The 19,832-nt window shown below is 31.4% G+C and overlaps 1 pseudogene; it reads left to right on the forward strand.

Annotated features, from left to right (window-relative positions):
- The first annotated feature begins 3,534 nt into the window (after positions 1 to 3,534).
- On the forward strand, positions 3,535 to 13,265 carry LOC123218599 (annotated as a pseudogene).
- The last annotated feature ends 6,567 nt before the right edge of the window (positions 13,266 to 19,832 follow it).

Consider the following 19,832-nt stretch of genomic DNA (forward strand, 5'->3'; position numbering starts at 1 on the left):
TACAGGTTCTTCATCTCATGGTTTGCACTTTTAAGCAAGCAAGGACTTTTTTTCTTACCCCCCATTTACATGGGGTTGTAAAGGAGTTTATTTTTGTAATTTTGATATATATTTATGATTTTATTGAAACAGTTCCCAAATTTTACCCGTCAACTCCCAGGCAAATAAGCTTCCGTGGTGAAGAAGCTCTAGGGAAATGTAACGTTTTGTCATATAGATTGGAACAGTGGTCGCCAACCTCGGAGACCTTGCGGATTTTTTCCCTTCAAAAGGTGGGAAATCAATTAAAAATGGTTCAACTATAGGTGTGTATGAAAATTAGGTATAATCGCTTATTATTTTAATGTTTTATTATATTGTTTTATATCTCAATTTAGAATTTAAACTTTTTTGTAATGAATATTGAGTTTTTGAGTTAGAGGTTGATGAAAATTGATTTTACATTAGATTGGGGGTATGAATTTTGTTATAAAACTGTGAATTTTATCAGAAAATGATAGATTTTCTGTTCCTTGGCATTTTATGGTTTATGATTAAATTTTTGAATTTTACTTAAGAATGTAAGGTTTTTTTTTAAATTAAAATTGGTTGTTAGATGATGAAAAATTACTTATAGTCAATTTATGGTTTGATTTGCTGAGTGAAACAAAAAATTTGATTAAACAAAATTGGTAATTTTTTTTGTTGGTGGGCGTAAAAAAACTTAATAGACATGGTGACACTTATTAGGTAGATCACACTTAATTATTGTTCATCACACATAGAGATTAAATTGATTGGTGTTACATCTAGCAAGGATAAATGGATATTTATCTGAGCATATTTTACTTTTATATATATATATTTTGTAATTTTATAAAGAATGGTTGTTAAATTTTCATACTTTTTTTCAAATATTTAATTAAATTAATATGAATTTTTTCATAGATTAGTATAGAAGAACATATGCTAAAGGGGTCCGCATATCCTATATGATTTGAAGAAGAGACATATTGGTTCTATGAAACTTACCACTTTAAGTTGACATTAATAATAAGAGGATATAATGACGCAATTGACAAAATTCATCAAGAGTTTTAGTGAGAGCCAAAGGCAGTCTTCCGAAGAACGTGCTTTGGAACTTTTTTTTAAAATATAAAGGCACATAGGTTTAGTGTTTTCTTCTTTATCCAATGCTTCTTTGGAAAATAAGTCAAAGAGATCTCTCAATAGAGTTTTGGTTTTGTCTAAATAGAGTGAACATTTGGTTTAGCTTGTTGGATTTCATTTTAACAACTAGATTAAGATTTAGTCACCAAATCAACATTCAATCATATGTGCTGATATAAGGGAAAAACTAATTACAGTCAAAATATTTTCTTATATGTTGTTTAATAAGTTAAGAGAATCTATATTCAATTTTCAAGATAAATGCTTGGGAGAATAACAATAGGCTTATGGGAGTAAATAATAAGAAGATCGTTTATATCACTTTTTTACTTTAGCAAATGATTTGACTGTTTTTAGTCATTACCTATAAGGGGTTTTAGTGTGGAATTTGACAACAAATTCAATGAGACAGGCTATATAAAGAAAGTACAAGAACGTAGTCCACTACTATCTACTATTTGTAAAGGTTTCCTTAATGCTTAATTACATGTTCATGGGTTTCTTCCTGATATTGTAGGTAAGCATTTTCTATAATTGTAATATTTATTTGTGAACTTTTCCTAAACTGTATATATGACTAACTAACAACATAGTTTTTCATTTTGTAGGTTTGGATTTATGAGACTCTATAAAACATAAGAAATTATGTTAAGAGCTTAACAATGGATTGATAAGCATATTGACCAATTTATGAACATGGGTTGTCAAGCATGTTAACAAACATCGTGTTGTTTATCAAAATACTCTTTTTGAAAAATTTCCCTTTTTCTTCAAGATTTATTGTCACATAAAAAAATGTTACTTATTTCATTTTTCTAACTAATGCTATAAGAGATCGAACATCATGATCATCTTAAGTCTCGTAAAACAATTCATTGATTAAATTTTACCATTTATTATAGTGTGAATATGTTTCTGTCATAAATTGATTCCCAAACAAGTGCTCAAAGATTCAACCAATCCTTCGTATATATTTTCTTATTAAATTATTAACATTCTCTTATTCCCACTAATATATCTTGTCGTGTTATAATTTCAGAATATCTACTTTCCTTCATGCCCGATCATAAATACTATTTCAAACATTTTCTAATAAAAAAATTTCTTTGATGAACAAAGCAAATTGGTTACAACAATATTTATCAAAATACTTGAAAACACGATGATATTTGACAAATAATAATGTAATATATCTTACAAAATTCCATATGTTAAAATATATATTAAAAAATAGTTTATAAATATCAACAAAACACCTATATTTTTATAAATTTACATCATCCCAATGGTTTAAAACTTGTATTTTAGCCCTCTATGCATGATCACGTCTGCCTCGCTACTTTACCAAGATTAAACCTACGCACAGTTTAGTCTACTTTTGCACAAATTATAACTTAATATAACATCAATATTTCATATAAATATAGAAACAAAGTAAATAAAAAATTAAACATCAAATTTATAACTAAAATTTACTTTAAAAAATGTTGAATTAACAAAAAAAAAAAAGAGGTAGGAGTAATTATTCCTACCTTATAAACAATAGAAACATTTAATTATACTTTAATCGTACTTGAGATTTCTTTATATTTTGTACAAATTTAACTCTAAAAGATATAAATAAAGTTAACAATCATATTTATAACAATAAAAGTATGTTCCATTCTCTTTTCTATTTACAAATCAAACATAATGTTGACTAAGTGTTGATACATGACTAACATTTTTAAGTCCGAAAGGTAAAATTATGTAGCAATACAATAGATTGTTGATATAAGAGGTATGTTTTTCATTTTGTTCAAACATGAGAATCTAATTACAAATTGGATAGAAATCTTTAAATATGAAAAATATCAATTAACCCTATATATATATAAAAAATATTAATAAATCCCACATTTGCAAAATTTCAATTAAATGTTTTTCTAAAGAAAAAAAATTATCATTTTAACTATTTTTATTCTTCTTAATTTTAAAATATATTTCAAACTTATCAAGTAAATTTAATATACCAAAAAACAATTTATAATAATCAAATAAATTAAAATTTTAATTAATTTACATATAAACATATGAATGTAATGATATTTATTCATTGATTTGTAAATAACGGTGTTGAAATTTGAATAAAGATACGACAATAAGAGTTTTTAAATTTTTAAGGATTTAATTATAAAATTTCTTAAAAATATTAAAATTTATATTAAAAAGATGATAATATTTTAATATTTAAATTTAACTTTGGGCTATATTCGGATTTGATTAATTTTGTATATGCATGATTTTAATAAATTATTTCAATAATTTTAATCACTGATATTAATGCTAATATTAAGATTTATATTTGGTAAGGCATGTGAGCTCGATTTATTTCCCACGTGTCACTCTCTGACACGTGCAGGCTCGCACTGCCTCCGCCTCCTTCCATTTCACAAATCAACGGAAACAGAACTGAAACTATCACAAAATTCTCTCTCCTGTTTTCTCAGGTAATTTTCTCTCCTTTCCCTCTTAATTCCCTTCAATTTCATTCGATTTTCTTCATTTCCGTTTCATCTTTTATCTCAATTCACTCCGATGGCGATACTGAACATGCCCAATCCATCTCCATCTTCTTCTTGTTCGACTTCCTCCACATTTCCCCCTCCTTGCTTTAGTTCCCTTTCGCCCAACTCCAGGTGTGTTTTTCTCCCTTTTTTTTTTTTTAAATTAGTTTAGAATGAATTTGTTTCATTGGTAGGGCTTTGCCACGGGTGACGTGTAGCTTCCAAAGGGTTTATCTTAGTTCTAGTTTCTCAACAACAGCAACTAATAATGTATATTCTAAATATTCTTATGGGTGGTTTAAGACACAGCCTTTACTTTCTAAACCGCCACTCAGTAAATGTTTCTGTTCTTCTTTGGGAGTAGAAGCCTTGGTTGCTTCCAAACCTCAGGATCTTTCTGCTGCACCCGCGCCTCGTCGTCTTAATGATGACAAAATCGGCGTTTTGTTGCTCAACCTCGGAGGCACCGAAACCCTAGAAGACGTCCAGCCTTTTCTGTTTAACCTTTTCGCTGATCCGGTAAAGTTGAGATTATCTTTTTTTCAAAAGTTGATTAGTCATTTAGTTTATTATTATTTTTTTATTTAGATTTATTAGTTACGAGTGTGGCATATATTTATTTGGAACAATTTTTTATTATTCAGAATGGTGCAGCATGATATTCTTTGTATTTGCCAAAAATAAATGTGCTGCTTCAGCATAATATCGGTAAATTATTTTGTTTCTAATCAGAAGTTGCTTGGCAATTTTCATTGATACCAGCTTTCTAAGTACAAGGTATACATATAGGTATTTCTTGGTTTTGATGCAGCTTACAAGGGTAGTTTATATCTGTTGAATTGGTTATAGATTTTTTTTTTTCCTAATATGTTGAATTAGTATCTTAGACCTTGGATTTTGGAAACTAAAACAACTCAAAATCATGATATTGACATATTGTATATCATTATTACCTCCATATTTTAAGTAATTAGCTCACTAAATGGAGTCAATATAACTTTAATTCAATGAAGCAAGCAACAAACTGATTACAGCTTCCCCACTGATGCATGCTCCAAACTAAAAGGTGATAATATAGAATTCAACTGATTTTGGTCACAAAAACATTTTACTATTGTTTATGTGTATATCAGCTGGCATGTGGGTGTGCCAAGCATGTTTAATTTTCCTGTTTAGCTTAAGATGATTTTTTTATGAAGCTTCACTTTCATCAATATCGTGGTTACATTATTGTAGTCATTGTACTTGTATCATTGGAACAGGATATCAGTCGACTGCCAAGGCTGTTTCATTTTCTTCAAAAGCCATTGGCACAATTCATATCTATTGTCAGGGCACCAAAGAGCAGAGAAGGATATGCCTCAATCGGTGGTGGCTCTCCATTGAGGCAAATAACTGATGCACAGGCAGGGTTTTTTTTTATTTTTTTTAAATGAGTTGTATTTCTTTGTAACTTGAATGTTTTATTATTTGATTTATAGACCTTGATCAGTTTTGATTTTTACACATGACTATGGATCAGAGAACCTAGTGGTTTTAGTTCATCGGACTGCTAAATATCAAAATATTAAAAGTGTAGGTTACTGTTTCAATACTTTTGCTTTTGGTTCATGTTATATGTATTATGTACTTTGTATCATCCTGTAATTAGGAAAAATGTTCTCATGTTTCAATTAAATGAGTGGAAGAGCAGGGTTTATAGAAGTATATATATTTGTTGTGATAATTTTTGGTATTTTTGTTTTGTTTTTAATCCATATTCCGCAATAGTTGTGCCTGAAAAACTCAGAATATATTGGTTAAAAAGTTTAATGAGTTGTGATTTCTTGAGGAATTGTAAGTATCTAAAAATGGATTATCTTGTAATTAGGCAAAAAATTTCAGATGTTATCATATGAATGAGCAGAGGAAAAGCATTTAAGAAACTGATAACAGTTGAGATGGTTCAAAAATATTGGTGAAGCATTTAGTCAAGCCACAATGCTATTGATTGTTAATTGGGAAATTTTTCATTGTTAGAATCGCACAAATACACCATGCAAAGATTATCTATGAGAATGCTTCTTAATTGCATGTCTTTCGCTCTTGTCCTTGTCTTTTCATTGGTTATACTTTTATTTGTTCAGGCTGAAGAGTTGAGAAAGTCCTTTTGGGAGAAAAGTGTGCCAGCAAAGGTGTATGTTGGTATGCGATATTGGCGTCCATTTATAGTAGAAGCTATTGAACAGGTATCTTGTCATCTTTATGAAATTTTGAATGAATTTTTTCAACTTTTGATTTCTACGACACTTCACTTTGGGATCTCAAGTGAATATATGTGATGATTGTTAGATCCCCAGTCATGGTTAATAAGCAAGATTTACCTATTTAGGCTTGAATATCTAAGTTAGGAAGCAAGTAGTGAGTATGGGTAACTAAAAGATTTAGCGGGATTTACTTAATTGGATTAGAGTATCTAAAGTAGGAAACAAGTAGTGAATAAGGGTAACTAAAAGATTTTGCAGGATTTACTTAATTAGATTAGAATATCTAAAGTAGGAAGCAAGTAGTGAATAAAGGTAACTAAGGGATTTATTCACCTAATTAGATTAGAAGATAGACTGGAATAAGGGGAGAGGTTATCATTAGATTAGAAGAAAGGCTTGAATAAGGGGAGAGGTTATCAATTTAAACAAGGGAGATTAATGAAGAAGATTTATCCATTTTTTTGCTAAGCATTGTAAATAGAGAAGCTTTGTTTCCGAAGGTGAAGCATTTCCAATTCCATCTAAGTGCAACGTCTGGGTTATTTAACTTTTTACTATAATTTTGATTTTGATAGAAACCCAACTCTTATTCATTAAAAACAGAAGATAAAAATACAAAATACACAATAAAATAAAACTATTTCATTAATCAAAAGGTTATAAGGATAAATCAAATAATTCGAGGAGTTTGAGACCTCCTATTTTGGAAAGTTTGAGGAGTCCGAAACTTCCTATTTTCTGACCGTTCGAGGTGTTGGAAACCTCCTTGAATCAACCAACCTTGGCTGCCCAAATTACAAAACCCTAATATATTTTTTTCCTCTCTCTTTTTAAACCTAAAGACCTTATTTATAATGAAAATTACCATTGGATTGAGGACAAGTGTCCTAATGCTAACATTTTTCTCTCCTTCAAAACCACCTTATCCTCAAGGTGGATATATATATATATATATGTTTTTTTTTCTCATCCCATTCCTTGAATTTCGTTACATACCATCCTTTTTTTTTTCATTTTTAAAGACAACTGTCCCCATTATTTTTTTTAACTTCTTTTTTCCTTTTTCTGCAAACCATTCTTATAACTTTTTTTTTCTCCTCAACAAACCAACTTTTTAACATCTCTTTTTTCTCTTCCCAACAAACCAATAGCCCTTCTGAAAAGTTCTGCCCTCAACTTGTCATTTTTTAACCTTTTTCTCTCTCTCTCTTTTTTCTGTAAATTTTTTTTCCTTTCATGCTTTGCCGCTTTCTTTTCTTCCCCTTTTTCTGTTTTTGGTTTTTGTTTCTTTTTCTCTTTCTTCTGTAAATTTGTTATTCATAGCATGGAGAAATGTTATGGGGTTTTGGTTCGATTAATCTGTAATTTTCTCATCTCCACCTTGAGGACAAAGTGGCTTTCAATGGGTGGGGGAATGTTAGTACCTATGTGTATACCCGTTAAAAGAAAGAAAGTGACAACAAAGGCACAAGCACAAGACATGACAAATGTCATTCATACAAAAATTAAGGTTGAACCACAAAGATAGAGGACTGTAACGTGGCAAGAGCAGAGCATACAAGATGGTTATGAAGAGAAAATAAAAGCTGGAAATGAATCAAGAGGAAGGAAGGGAAGAAATTTGAGAAAAAGGAGTGAAGGGAGAGTTTCTAGCCTCTCGAAAGCTGGAAGAGTGTGTTATTGTTTTTTTGGGTTGAGTTTTTATGTTTTGAAGTTTGTTTATGTCATTTTGGGTTTGTGATTTGTATTTAGTATTTCCATTTCCAAGTCTATGTGTTATCCATGTTAAGAGGCTGAAATCTGGTGTAAAAAGCTCTTTATTAATAGTGTAAAGCTTCCTTTAGTACAAGTAAAATTCACGGTTACATTGTCATTGTTAAATACAAATTTGCATTCTGTTGAACACCTCTCCAGCAAAAACACATTTCATTCCTGAGTCAGTCCTCCTACAACGAAGTCTCTAGCAACAGGGGAAGAGTGATTTTCTGTATAAGTAGAGTGCACAGTAGATTCAAGGCTTTTTTATCTTTGGGTACCTATCAGAGAGTTTTATGTGAGTTGGCTTTGGATAGGCTAGAATTGGGCTGTTTGGGTTTTGGGTGGGCTTATAAAAATTTTTGGTTGGGGTGATGTGGGTTTGGATTGATTGGATGGTAGGCTCGGTTAGAGATTTTTAGGTCAAAGTAATTAAAACTAAATGAGTTGAGTCTAGCTGAATGTGGATAGGGATGGGTTGTTATTGGTTGGGTCAAGTAGGTTTCGGCTATCTTTGTTGATGACCTTATGCTTAGTAACTTGTGTGGGCTAGTGTGGGTAAAATAGGTTGGGGCTTGGGCTGGGGTATAAGTGGTATTGGGGTTTGATGTGAACCAATTAGGTTTTGAGTCACAGCTTGGATTATTATTATATGTGATTGATGGAGTGTTAAAGTTTAGGCTCTTTGGTGTTAAGGTTTCTGGGTTGGAAAAAGTAGTGTATGAGTTTGGTTGACTTTGGGTTGGATTGGGTGTTTGAGAAATAGGTTGTAATGAATTTAGTTTTAATTATAATGAGTTTGGGTTGAAGAAATTGGGTTTAGGTTGGATAAATGGGTTGTCGGGGCGGGTAGGGTTATAATCATCAACTTCTTCCTTTTTTACAAGCAACCATCTTCTTTTCTATTCTCCCTCAACCTTTCGTGCACAGTCTCAACTTCCTTCCATATTTCGCTGGTTTCCATCAACATTTCACCGGATTTGTACGTTTGCACACCATTCATAACCGATTCTCTCTTCTTGTTGTCGAAGTCTTCCACCTCCACTAGTTCTACTTCCTTTCTTTTAGTTTCTCCAGCAAACTCGATCAAGATACCTTATTCGTATAAATCTTCCTCCACCACACGGACAACCCATGACCTGCGTTTACAATCATGATTCAAATCCTCTTTGCCTTCATAGCTGACACAAACTTTTTTCTCCCACAGTTTTTTGATTTCCTACTGTGTTAGTAGTCAGACGACCCTCAGTCATCCCTCATCATTTGTGGTTAGGTCGAATCTCTCCATCTTTAGAATCGGTGCTTTGATACCATATTGATAGAAACCTAAAGATTTGCCTAGGCATTGCTCTTCACCACTGCCAAAAATTGGAGTACAATGGATATTTGCTGGAGAATGTAATTTGTATGGGAATGAAATGGATATTTTATAGTGAATAATATTTGTAAATCAACACGAACAATTGTAAACAAGAGATAGTTGTATTGATTGGTGTTCAAGAATTCAATAAAAAGAGTGTTTTACACAGTTTTGCATTTGATGACTTAAGTAGCTAAAAGAGAAAAACCAGCAGAAAAATATATCAACTCAGAAAAACACCTCAAAGAACTTCCTTCCAACTTTCGAGAGGTTGGTTTTCTCCTCTTCCTTATCAAGTCTCTAATTTTCTATCTATTGTTTCTTAGCCTCATTTCCCTGCCTTATCAAGCTCCCCACTGCATATTGTTATTCCAATCCCAGTTTGCCACGTCTGCCCATGAATTTCTTTGTGGTCCAGCCTTCTTTTTTTCTTTTTACATATCTCTAGTTTGTTGTGTGTTTTTTCCTGTTTTGTTGTTGGCATGACACCTGTCGTCTCCATTAATTTGCTACTTGTGCCTTGAAGCTTTGTCCTTCACTATTTTTCTTCATTTTATGGGAAACATTGACATGGACTCTAACATTGGTACTCTTGGAATTAAAGTTGTAAAGTGCTAAAGATTGGCTGGAAAACTGACTGGTTGGACAGGTTGGGTTATAGCTTGGACACATTTAATTCTCTTTGTACTGTTCAAATTTCTCTTATTTATGTATTATATTCTGTAGAAGGATCCTGAGGACAGAGAGGTATGGTTTGTGTGTGATTATGTCAACAAATGTGTTGGGTTAAAGTTTCCATTGAGTATTTAGGCATACTTTTGCTTCAAGCGGAAGATGAAAAATAGAGACTGGCATGATGTTGATATGTATAAAAAGTTAATGGGATATTATCATTTTCAATTTTCAAGCCTTGATATGATTAAACTTTAGCACAATATTTATATAAGTTATCATTGCTTAACCTTCAGATTTCAAGTAGCAGAGGTGTTTTGAAAGGCAGCAGTTGAGCTTGTATGATAGGCATGTAAAATGATTAAACTTTAGCACAATATTTATATAAGTTATCATTGCTTAACCTTCAGATTTCAAGTATCAGAAGTGTTTTGAAAGGCAGCAGTTGAGCTTGTATGATAGGCATGTAAATGATAGGACCAGGACTTAAAAGCCATGTTTTCTATTGACCTGATTTGGATAGTTTCGAGAAGCAACCGTTTGGAGTTGGTAAACTGAGAAACATGGATTCAAAAGAAAAAAAACAAACAAATTTTTGGAAACCGTATTTTGGGCCATTTACATATAGTTGATTCAGGATTAAAACTGAAGCTGACTGCTAGCTAAACTCTATGGAGCTTTTTAAATCCTAGTTGACGATCATGCTCATCCTTTCACTGAATTGACTTTGCCATACTAAGTTGTATTACATCTTATTTCACATATATAATGAGTTTTGGGAATTTTTTGAAGATTTACTGAGTTCTATTTTTTTTGGGCTAAGATTTACTAAGTTCTATTACAATGCCTGTACTCAAATATAGTGAGTTTCGGGAAATTTTTTGAAAATTCTGTCACTATATGAATAATTTATTTTATCAAGCGCTGTATATGATCATCTTTACTCAGCATTTGATAGAACAGATTTGAATTTATGAAGCTGAACTAAACTCTGGAGTCCTTGTCATTATGTTCTTTTGTCATTGTTTATGCATACCATGTGTGTACCATTTGATGTTACTTATTATGTGTGCTTCAGCACGTGTTTTTTAACTGTGTCTATTGTTTGGAATTGTAGAATTTATCAAAATCCAGTTATATTAAGTCTTTTTTTTGTTGCTCATTGTTAAGTTGAAGCACTCTTCAGTGAGCTGAAACCCTTCAAATCATCTGAACTTAAGTTGTTGGCTGCTTCAATAGCAGATGTTTATTACAGCTCTAAGTTGAGGTGTGGAACTGTTGGGAGCCTTACATATTGTTATATATGTTTGTGACAGGTCATTTGCCTTTGAATGTCCTAGATATCTGTTTTGATAGTGTATTACAGATATTGTTTATTCAATACTTTCTTTCTTTCTTTACTTTGTCTAAAACTCCCATATCTTTTTCTTGCTGATCTAAAATATAGAAGACAGTGAATATCATACGTTACTCCTTGTCCACCTCTCTACTATGGTGCTGTAAATGTTTGCTTGAACTCTTGATCTCTCACAGGGGTTAATTGAGGAGTCCCCTGGGATGGCATTAAGTCAGAAAGTCATTGGCCATAAATGAAATAATATGTTTCACTTGTATCAAACTTTGTGCTTGTCAACTCCTTTGCTGCTTTAGAAGCATCTCCTTTTTTATACATCTTAATTCAAAGTTTTTGAATAATGCTTAATTTTATTTGTAGAATGTACATTTATTTTTGTCAGCATACTTATTGAGAATGTTTATAGGTTGTGATTTTCTTTTTGTGCACATGGTGTCCCACTTGCATATGTGGAAGAGGCAGGTGATCCTTACAAGGCTGAGATGGAGGAATGTGTGGATTTAATAATGGAAGAGTTAGAAAAGAGAAAGATAATCAATCCATACACACTTGCATATCTGGTAATTTCTAGTTCTTAGATACACTTTTAATTTTAACCGACTGCATCAATTCTTTTCCATGTCATGTGTTGTTTATGTTTCATTTATTATCATGGTGCTCTGTTGATAGTTAACAATTTGTTTTTACAGAGTAGAGTAGGGCCTGTGGAATGGTTGAGACCCTATACTGATGAAACAATCATTGAGTTAGGAAAAAAGGGAGTGAAAAATCTTTTGGCTGTCCCCATTAGGTAATATTACCACGACTATCGTAACTGTAATATTTTCTAATGGTCTAGCTGTACATCTGCTGCATGTGGATAAACTTATAGTTTCTTACCCTTAAATTATGGTTAAATTTTTGGTTTTTGAAATGGAAACTTTGATCTTTTCAGTGTTTGTTTGATTCACAGTTTTGTCAGTGAACATATTGAAACTTTAGAAGAAATTGGCGTTGAGTACAAAGAGTGGCTCTAGAGTCAGGTATAGAAAATTGGGGACGTGTCCCAGCATTAGGATGTGGACCTACCTTCATTTCAGACTTGGCAGATGCTGTGATTGAGAGTCTTCCTTTTGTTGGGACTATGGCTGTCTCAAATCTTGAGGCTCGACAGGTACTCCTTACTGGTTTTCTGCTAAATTTTCATGATAACTAAAAGTTCTGGGCTGCTGCAGAGGCCTAATGGATCCTACATATGTTTCCTGAATTGGGTGACCCCTCTAAAAGTAAATAAAAACGTAGTTATTAATATACATCTAGTACAAGATCTAATTTTAATACCTTTCTCTGCCTATGCTCAGTCTACTGTGGTGGTGACACAAAAGTATAGGGGTAAATCTTAGGGAGCATGGCATGCTCTCATAGGTGGATTTTATGCAGTGTCTTATTTTTTGGGTAGTAGTGAATTAGCATTACCGAAATGCAACAAAGTTGAAATTAATGTTGTATTTTTGCACTTTTATGTAATTTATTGTGCATTTTACCTGGTTGGTTTATTAAGTGGACTTAAAATGACAAATTCTGGTTTTCTGAACTTGTGACAAATCAAGAAATAAAAAAATGATACATAGATAGTTTCAAGGAAAGTTAAGTTTGGTCCTGGTTCCTAGATTATCTATGCATGTTGACGTAATGACACTGTAGAATTTTTAGTAGATAAGTTTCTAAAGTAACATGACAACCAGAACTTGGGAGGATATAACATATCTTCTGTAGCATTTCTCAATTTCTTATGGTAACTGGATGAATAACTATCATAGAACAGTCATATAAATGATGCTGCCTTTCATATCGTAACTTTGTTTTCTGCAGTCTTTAGTTCCACTGGGCGGTGTAGAAGAGTTGTTGGCTACATATGATTCCATACGTAGCGAACTTCCTCCACCTGTGATAGTCTGGAAATGGGGTTGGACCAGAAGTGCTGAGACTTGGAATGGAAGAGCTGCTATGCTGGCAGTGCTTGTTCTGTTGGTCCTAGAAGTCGACACTGGAGAGGGGTTCCTCTATCAATGGGGCATTTTACCTTTGTTTCGGTGAATTATATCTTACAAATTTTCTTTCCCACTCACTAAGATTATCGTAGTGTTAATTTTATGCCTTCCATTAGCATTACTTTATACATGCATAACCACGGATATCTGAAATATACTGCAACGCAAATATTGGATTTGGCTAATAGTATAGGCTCAAGTAGCGCAATGCCAACCCCAATCGGTGGACAAGAAAAAGAAATTGTAATTCTATACTTAGTGCTATGTTGTTCAATTAATAAATGGCCAAACGACTATTTCCCACCCAAGGAATGCTGTAATGACAAGTTTTCATCTTTTAACTATGGAAACACTAAATACCTACCAATGGCCGGTTAAATTTAATAAAATCCTAATGGTGGTAAATTTAATCTCATTTTTCCCTCTAAAAGTTTAAAAACTAACATTTTTTCTTTAAGCTAAGTTTGAAAAGATTGCATTTCCCTCTCTAGGGTTTATTTCTAAACCCTTTCACTTTCTCTGACGCCATTGCCGACCGTTTTTCCCTTTCGACGGTTTCTTTTCCACCGACGACCTCTTTCAACTCCATTCCAACCCATTCGGTGTAGAGATACGTCGTCTGGGAAGAGAAATCATCTTCCCAGACGATGATGAGTCATCTCGTCTTCGTCTGGAAAGACGATCGTCTTCCTAGATGACGATGATTGGGAAGACGAAGATCTTCGTCTTCCACGGCTTCTTCGACGTTCGATCGACGTTCAAATGGGAGAAAAGAGATCATCGGAAGGAGATGATGCTTCAAGAGGGAGAAGCCGTCGGCAATGGAGCCGGAGATGTCGTTAGAGATTTCAAAATGAACCCTTAGGGTGAAACTGTAATTTTTTAAAATTTAGGCTGGAGAAAAATTTTAGTTTTTAAAGTTTAGGAGGGCAAAAGTAGATTTTATTTTAGTTTATTTTTAATATTATAGAGAAAATAACGATTTTACTCTTACCACCGTTAGAGTTTTATTAAATTTAACTAGTTATGGGTGAATGTTTGGTGTTTTCATAGTTAAAAGATGGAAACTTGTCATTACAACATACCTTGGGTGGGAAATAGTCGTTTGGCCTTAATAAATCTGTAAAGTTTTGGCCTCATTGGAATCTTGTTTTTGTAGTTGAATGATGGACGGTTGAAGTTTTGATTTGGGTCATTAAATGGTATTTGATGTATTTTTCATTTCGCTTTTTTGGCAATGATTCAATCTAGAATAATATCCCCAACCCAAAATTTTATATTTCGAATGATGGTAAATGTATTATCTGTAATGCCATACATAATGATACATTAGTTAGGATGTGAAATTTGGAATAATTTATAGGAATAGTATCTTGGTTCAATTTTTACCTAAACTGATTAATATTTTCTCATAGACGTAGAAATGGTTAGACCCAGCATACAAACAGGTGGGTTAGGTGCGGGTTGGGATGGGTAAATGGATGTGGGTCGAAAATTGATTGATTTATATATATAAAAATTTTTAAAATTAGTATCTAATTGTGTGGATATGGGTTGATCTATGAGTTATCTGTTAATATTAATTTTTTATTAATTTTATTTTATTTTTAATATTTTAATATATTTATTTTGTAATTTTCAATAAAAATGTTTTCAATAGATTTGGAAAATTTTAGTATTAAAAAGGAAATAAATATATATAGCAAAGTGTTTAGTGTTCAAAATATTTAAATTTGTTGTCAATACAATAAATTTTTAAATTTTATGGTGAATTTGAATTCATTTCATATCAAGAGAAGAGAAAATATATGAAATTTGTGTTAGATGTGATGTAAGTTTGATGTTGAAGAGGCAAAGGAAGATGAATAGAAAAGAAATCACAAATGAGTCATGCGCATACCAAGTTTTACTACAAAAATCAATTACTCGCAAGTAAAGGTCCAAATGGGTAGTACCTTAAAAATCTAAAATTTATAACAATTTTTAAGGGAGTTGACCTATTTATTTTGTCAGATTTATAAATTATAATTTTTATGTTATCCTTAATTGTTTATATTTTTTAATTTATCATAAAATCTTTAATTAAATCCAATATTTTTCACTTTGATACCTTTTTAAAAATGCTTACAAAATCTTATTAGTGATCGGAATTACATCTTTCTACTTAATTGACACTATTTCCCTATCAATTTCCTCTTTTTGCGATTCAATATCTTCTCTCACTTAATTATAAATACAAAAACACACAATCTTGCCAATTTTGGTATGCCCTTTGGTTCGGTTCATGGGTACAAACAAATAGTTAAAAGTATAATTTACCTACAAGCACAAAGAAATTTATGAAGAAGAAAAAGAATGGACAATAAGAAGATGAACAATAACATTAATAGTCCGCTTCCTTGTACCACAAAGAGAAACATAGAAAGGCACGATTTTTTTTCTCTGTTTTTACAAATACAACCCGTGAATCTGGGAGCTAAGACCAATAAAAAGAAGAAACAAAGACTAGAATTGATAGGTTAGATGTGAATTTTGTTGCTGGAGATGGACTTTGTTTTGTCTTTAATAACTCAAAGAAAAAGGGAATAATAATAATGTTTTATTCAATGATTAGTGTCGAAAGATAGGTAGAATAGAATAACCCAAATGACGGAGAACAACATTATATTATTACAAATCTAGGTTTTTTGTTTTTATCCCTTTTTATCATTTAATTTTTTTTTTCTCTCTCAAAATCTCGTCTGTTCACTTTGACTCCTTTGATTTTGTTAATCTGTTTGACTCAACGAATTCATTATTTACTTTTTTTTTAACAGTTAAGAAAGTGAAAGGTGTGTAGTTAAATTATCAAAAACTTAATTACGAGATGGGTGAAGACAAAATAAAAGATTGGGTTGGTGCTAATGTTAATGAATAAGTAGACATTCAAATCAATGATTGAGCTAAAATGAGTAACATTTCATTTTTTTTTTTTTTATATATATACACGTAAAAATGAAAATGATGATTTTGTTTTTTAACTATAGATTGTTTGTTAATGATGTTAGATTTGGTGGAAAATGTGATTATATGTATTTAAGGAGTGAATTATTTTTAACCAAACCTTGAGTGGGAAAATGTTAAGAAGCACTCTTAAACATATGAACTCGATATATACTATCCTACTAAGGCCAAACCTTGAGTGGGAAAATATTAAACGCTCTTACAAATGTCTACTTTTAATTTAATTGTTGTTGTTATTATTATTATTATTATTATTATTATTATTATTTAAGTTTATCTTCTTATGGTCGCAATAATTTACAACTAAAATATCATATAAAACTTTTGCTGCATAGAACTTTATCATAAAATAAATAAAAAGAATTATGTTAAAAAAATAGAAAAAAATTGGATTCGAATAAATTTTCTATATATATTACAAGATAATGAGTAAATAATAAAATTATATACATAAATAAATAAATATTTGATATATATTATTAAATAATTAATAATTTTAAATCAATAATAAAATATAATATAATATACATAAGATATATCTATTTATATGTTTAAAACAGATGCGCACAACGAGTAAATAAGCTAAGCTTTGAGCTGTACTTTAATTATTTTTTTTGTGCTCTCTCGGAGATAGTCTTTAATATACTCCACTCAAACAAGTTGTTCACAATATAGATTTTATATACTCAAACCAAATGTACATTAACCTACAAATTAATTATAAATTTTAAATCAGTAGATCATGATCCAAAATTTGATAGTTTTCTAATAGGAGAAAAGACTTATTCTCACCCAAGGTTCAATTTATTGTCAAACTCCTATATATTAAGTCTCAAAAATTCAAAAACCTATATATTAGATATTAAAATTAACAAAATTCGTTAATATTAGAGGTATAATTATTACTTAACCAGTAATATTAAATAAGTAATTTTTTTCATTTTCCTACATTTATTTTATAAACTAATAATTTATCTTCAACCTAAATTTTGAAAAGTTACATTTTCTCTTTATTAGGGTTAACTTAAACAATAAAACTATGAATTTGTGTATACAAATGATATATCATCATATGATTAGATAATTTTGAATTAAAGACAAAGTAACATCTAATCACATAATGACATATCATCTATGTATACAAGTTGTATACAAAAAGTGTATATACATAGCATTGCTTTGAAAAGGGCAACATATTTTTTGGCGACCTTCATTCTTTGCTTCGACTGCCTTTTCTACTCGAGAACAATGACCTTCTTTCTGTGGCTTTCTTTGTCACTCTTAACGACAGACGAATTGATTTGTTTTCATCTTTATTTTTTTGATGCTCTTCGTCTTCGTCTTTGTAATTCTTGACGTCCTTTGTCTTTTTTTTCGTCGAATCAAAGTCGATGAAGACAACTTGTGTTTGTCTTTGTCTTTCCCAACACCCTTTGTATTTCTCAACGCCCTTCATCTTTGTTGAATCAAAGCTGACGAAGATAGCTTGTGTTTGAACAAGATTAGATGAGATTGACTTTTGTCTTTGATTCGTATATCCTCGGGAGTGATAGAGAGTGCTATAGAAAGAATGTCATCAGTCTTAAACAGAGAAGGTGACTTGAGTAGAGAAAGAAGGCTGCCGAAAAATGTGTTGCCTTTTCGAGTTAACCCTAATAAGGGAAAAATGTTACTTTTCTCTTAGTTTTTAAAATTAAGGTGAGAAAATGAGATAAGATTGTATTTTTTTTAATATTATTGATGAAATAACAATTATACTTTTAATATTAGTAAATTTTATTAATTTAATAATTAATAAGTGGGTGTTTAGGTTTTTAACCATTCTAATAATATTATAAAAGCAATAAATATAACTTGAAATAATGTGTAGCTTGTATGGTTGTCTGTGGTGATTCGTTATAAGCAACAAAAGGTTTTATAGGAGAGATATGACATGGGTCTTCTTTTGTAGATTTTGGATTTGTTTCTTAATTATAAATAAAAGCCAAATCACTATTTCCCACCCAAGATTTAATGCAAACACAACTTCTCAACTATTAACTATCAAAAATTCAAATACTCATATTTCTATTAAATTTCAATATTATTATCAGAGATAAAATTATCATTTAAGAAAAATATTTAAAGAACTAAAAATTTATCACATTTCTAGCCCCCAAGTTTAAAAACTAACAAATTTTCTCTCACATAAGGTTTGAAAAATCAACTTTCCCTCTTAGGGTTTTTCTAAAATGTCATCGACAACCAGAGATGACCGTGGCATTATCTTTCTCTCTCGATTTCTTTGTCAACTCTTTTTGGTTCTCGACCAATGAGAGTTGAAGACGAAGGCGCTCATTTGTCTCTTGATGAAAACGATGATTTGTCTTCGTCGGAGACAAAAACGATTTCGTCTTCAAATGAAGATGATGCATTGTCGTCATCTCCCAGACGACAATGACGATGCGTCATCTTTGTTTGAGACAAAGACGTTTCATCGTCATCTTTGACGAAGGCGAATTGCATCTTCGTTTGGAGATGATCGATTCATTTTCGTTGATCGGTTTTGTCGATCAATGATGATTGAAAATGAAGCGCCGTTGAGAGAGAAGCTGAGAGGGAGGGAAAATGCGACCATCACTATTGTCTCTAGCTATCGATAATGTCTGAAAAAACCCTAGGAAGAGATGAAGTTTTTCAAACTTTGGGTGAGAGGAATTTGTTAGTTTTTAAACTTGGGGTTTGGAAATGTGATAAATATTTATTTTTTAAAATATTTTCTTAAATAACAATTTTACCTTTGACAAAACAATAAAATTTAATAAAATAGTAAGTATTTGAATTTTTAATAATTAACAGATGAAAAGTTGTGTTTGTATTAAACGTTGGTTGGGAAATAGTAATTTGACCTAAATACAACATATTTCCAAGTTAAAAAATTACTTATAATAATACCAGAGGCAGAGGGGCAACAAGTAAGTTGATGTTGATCTAATGGCTCTGAAAATGGCATGACGGTGTTCTCTCTCCCTCTTGACTTTTCCGTCAACCTCCTTTCGTTCCTTGTCAACCTTTATCTACAAGAGTCGGAGACAAAGGCGTTCCTTTGTCTCCCAATGAAGACTATGATTCGTTTTTAGAAGAAGATGTTTCATTTTTGTCTCTGATGAAGGTGAATTATGTCTTCATCTGAAGACAACCAATTCATCTTCGTCGGTCAGTTTTATTAGACAATGATGACTAGAAATAAAACACTGTTGAGAGAGAAGTCAGGAGGTAGGGAGAACACTGCTGTTGTTGTCGTCTTTGACTATTGGCAACGTTTGGAAAAACCCTAGGGGGAGATAAAATTTTTCAAATTTTGGGTGTAAGAAATTTGTTAGTTTTTAAACTTAGAAGTAAAAATATGATAAATTTATAATTTTTAAAATATTTTTCTTAAATAATAATTTTATCCTCAATAGCAATAATAAAATTTAATAATAGAATAAGTATTTAGATTTTTGATAATTAATAAATAAAAAATTATGTTTGCACTAAACCTTTCGTCGGAAACAAGTCATTTGGCCTGAATAAAATATATTTCCAAGTAAAAAATTTACTTGTAATAATGCTAGAGGCAGAGGGGCAACATGGTAAGTTGATGTTGATCTGATGGCTTTGAAAACGGGCATGCAGAAAGTCAAAAATAAACCCGCATTTTGTCTCCTACCGCAACGGCGTTTTTGGAGATCCCAT

This window comes from Mangifera indica, chromosome 1 (assembly GCF_011075055.1).
Source record: "Mangifera indica cultivar Alphonso chromosome 1, CATAS_Mindica_2.1, whole genome shotgun sequence".
NCBI lineage: Eukaryota > Viridiplantae > Streptophyta > Magnoliopsida > Sapindales > Anacardiaceae > Mangifera > Mangifera indica.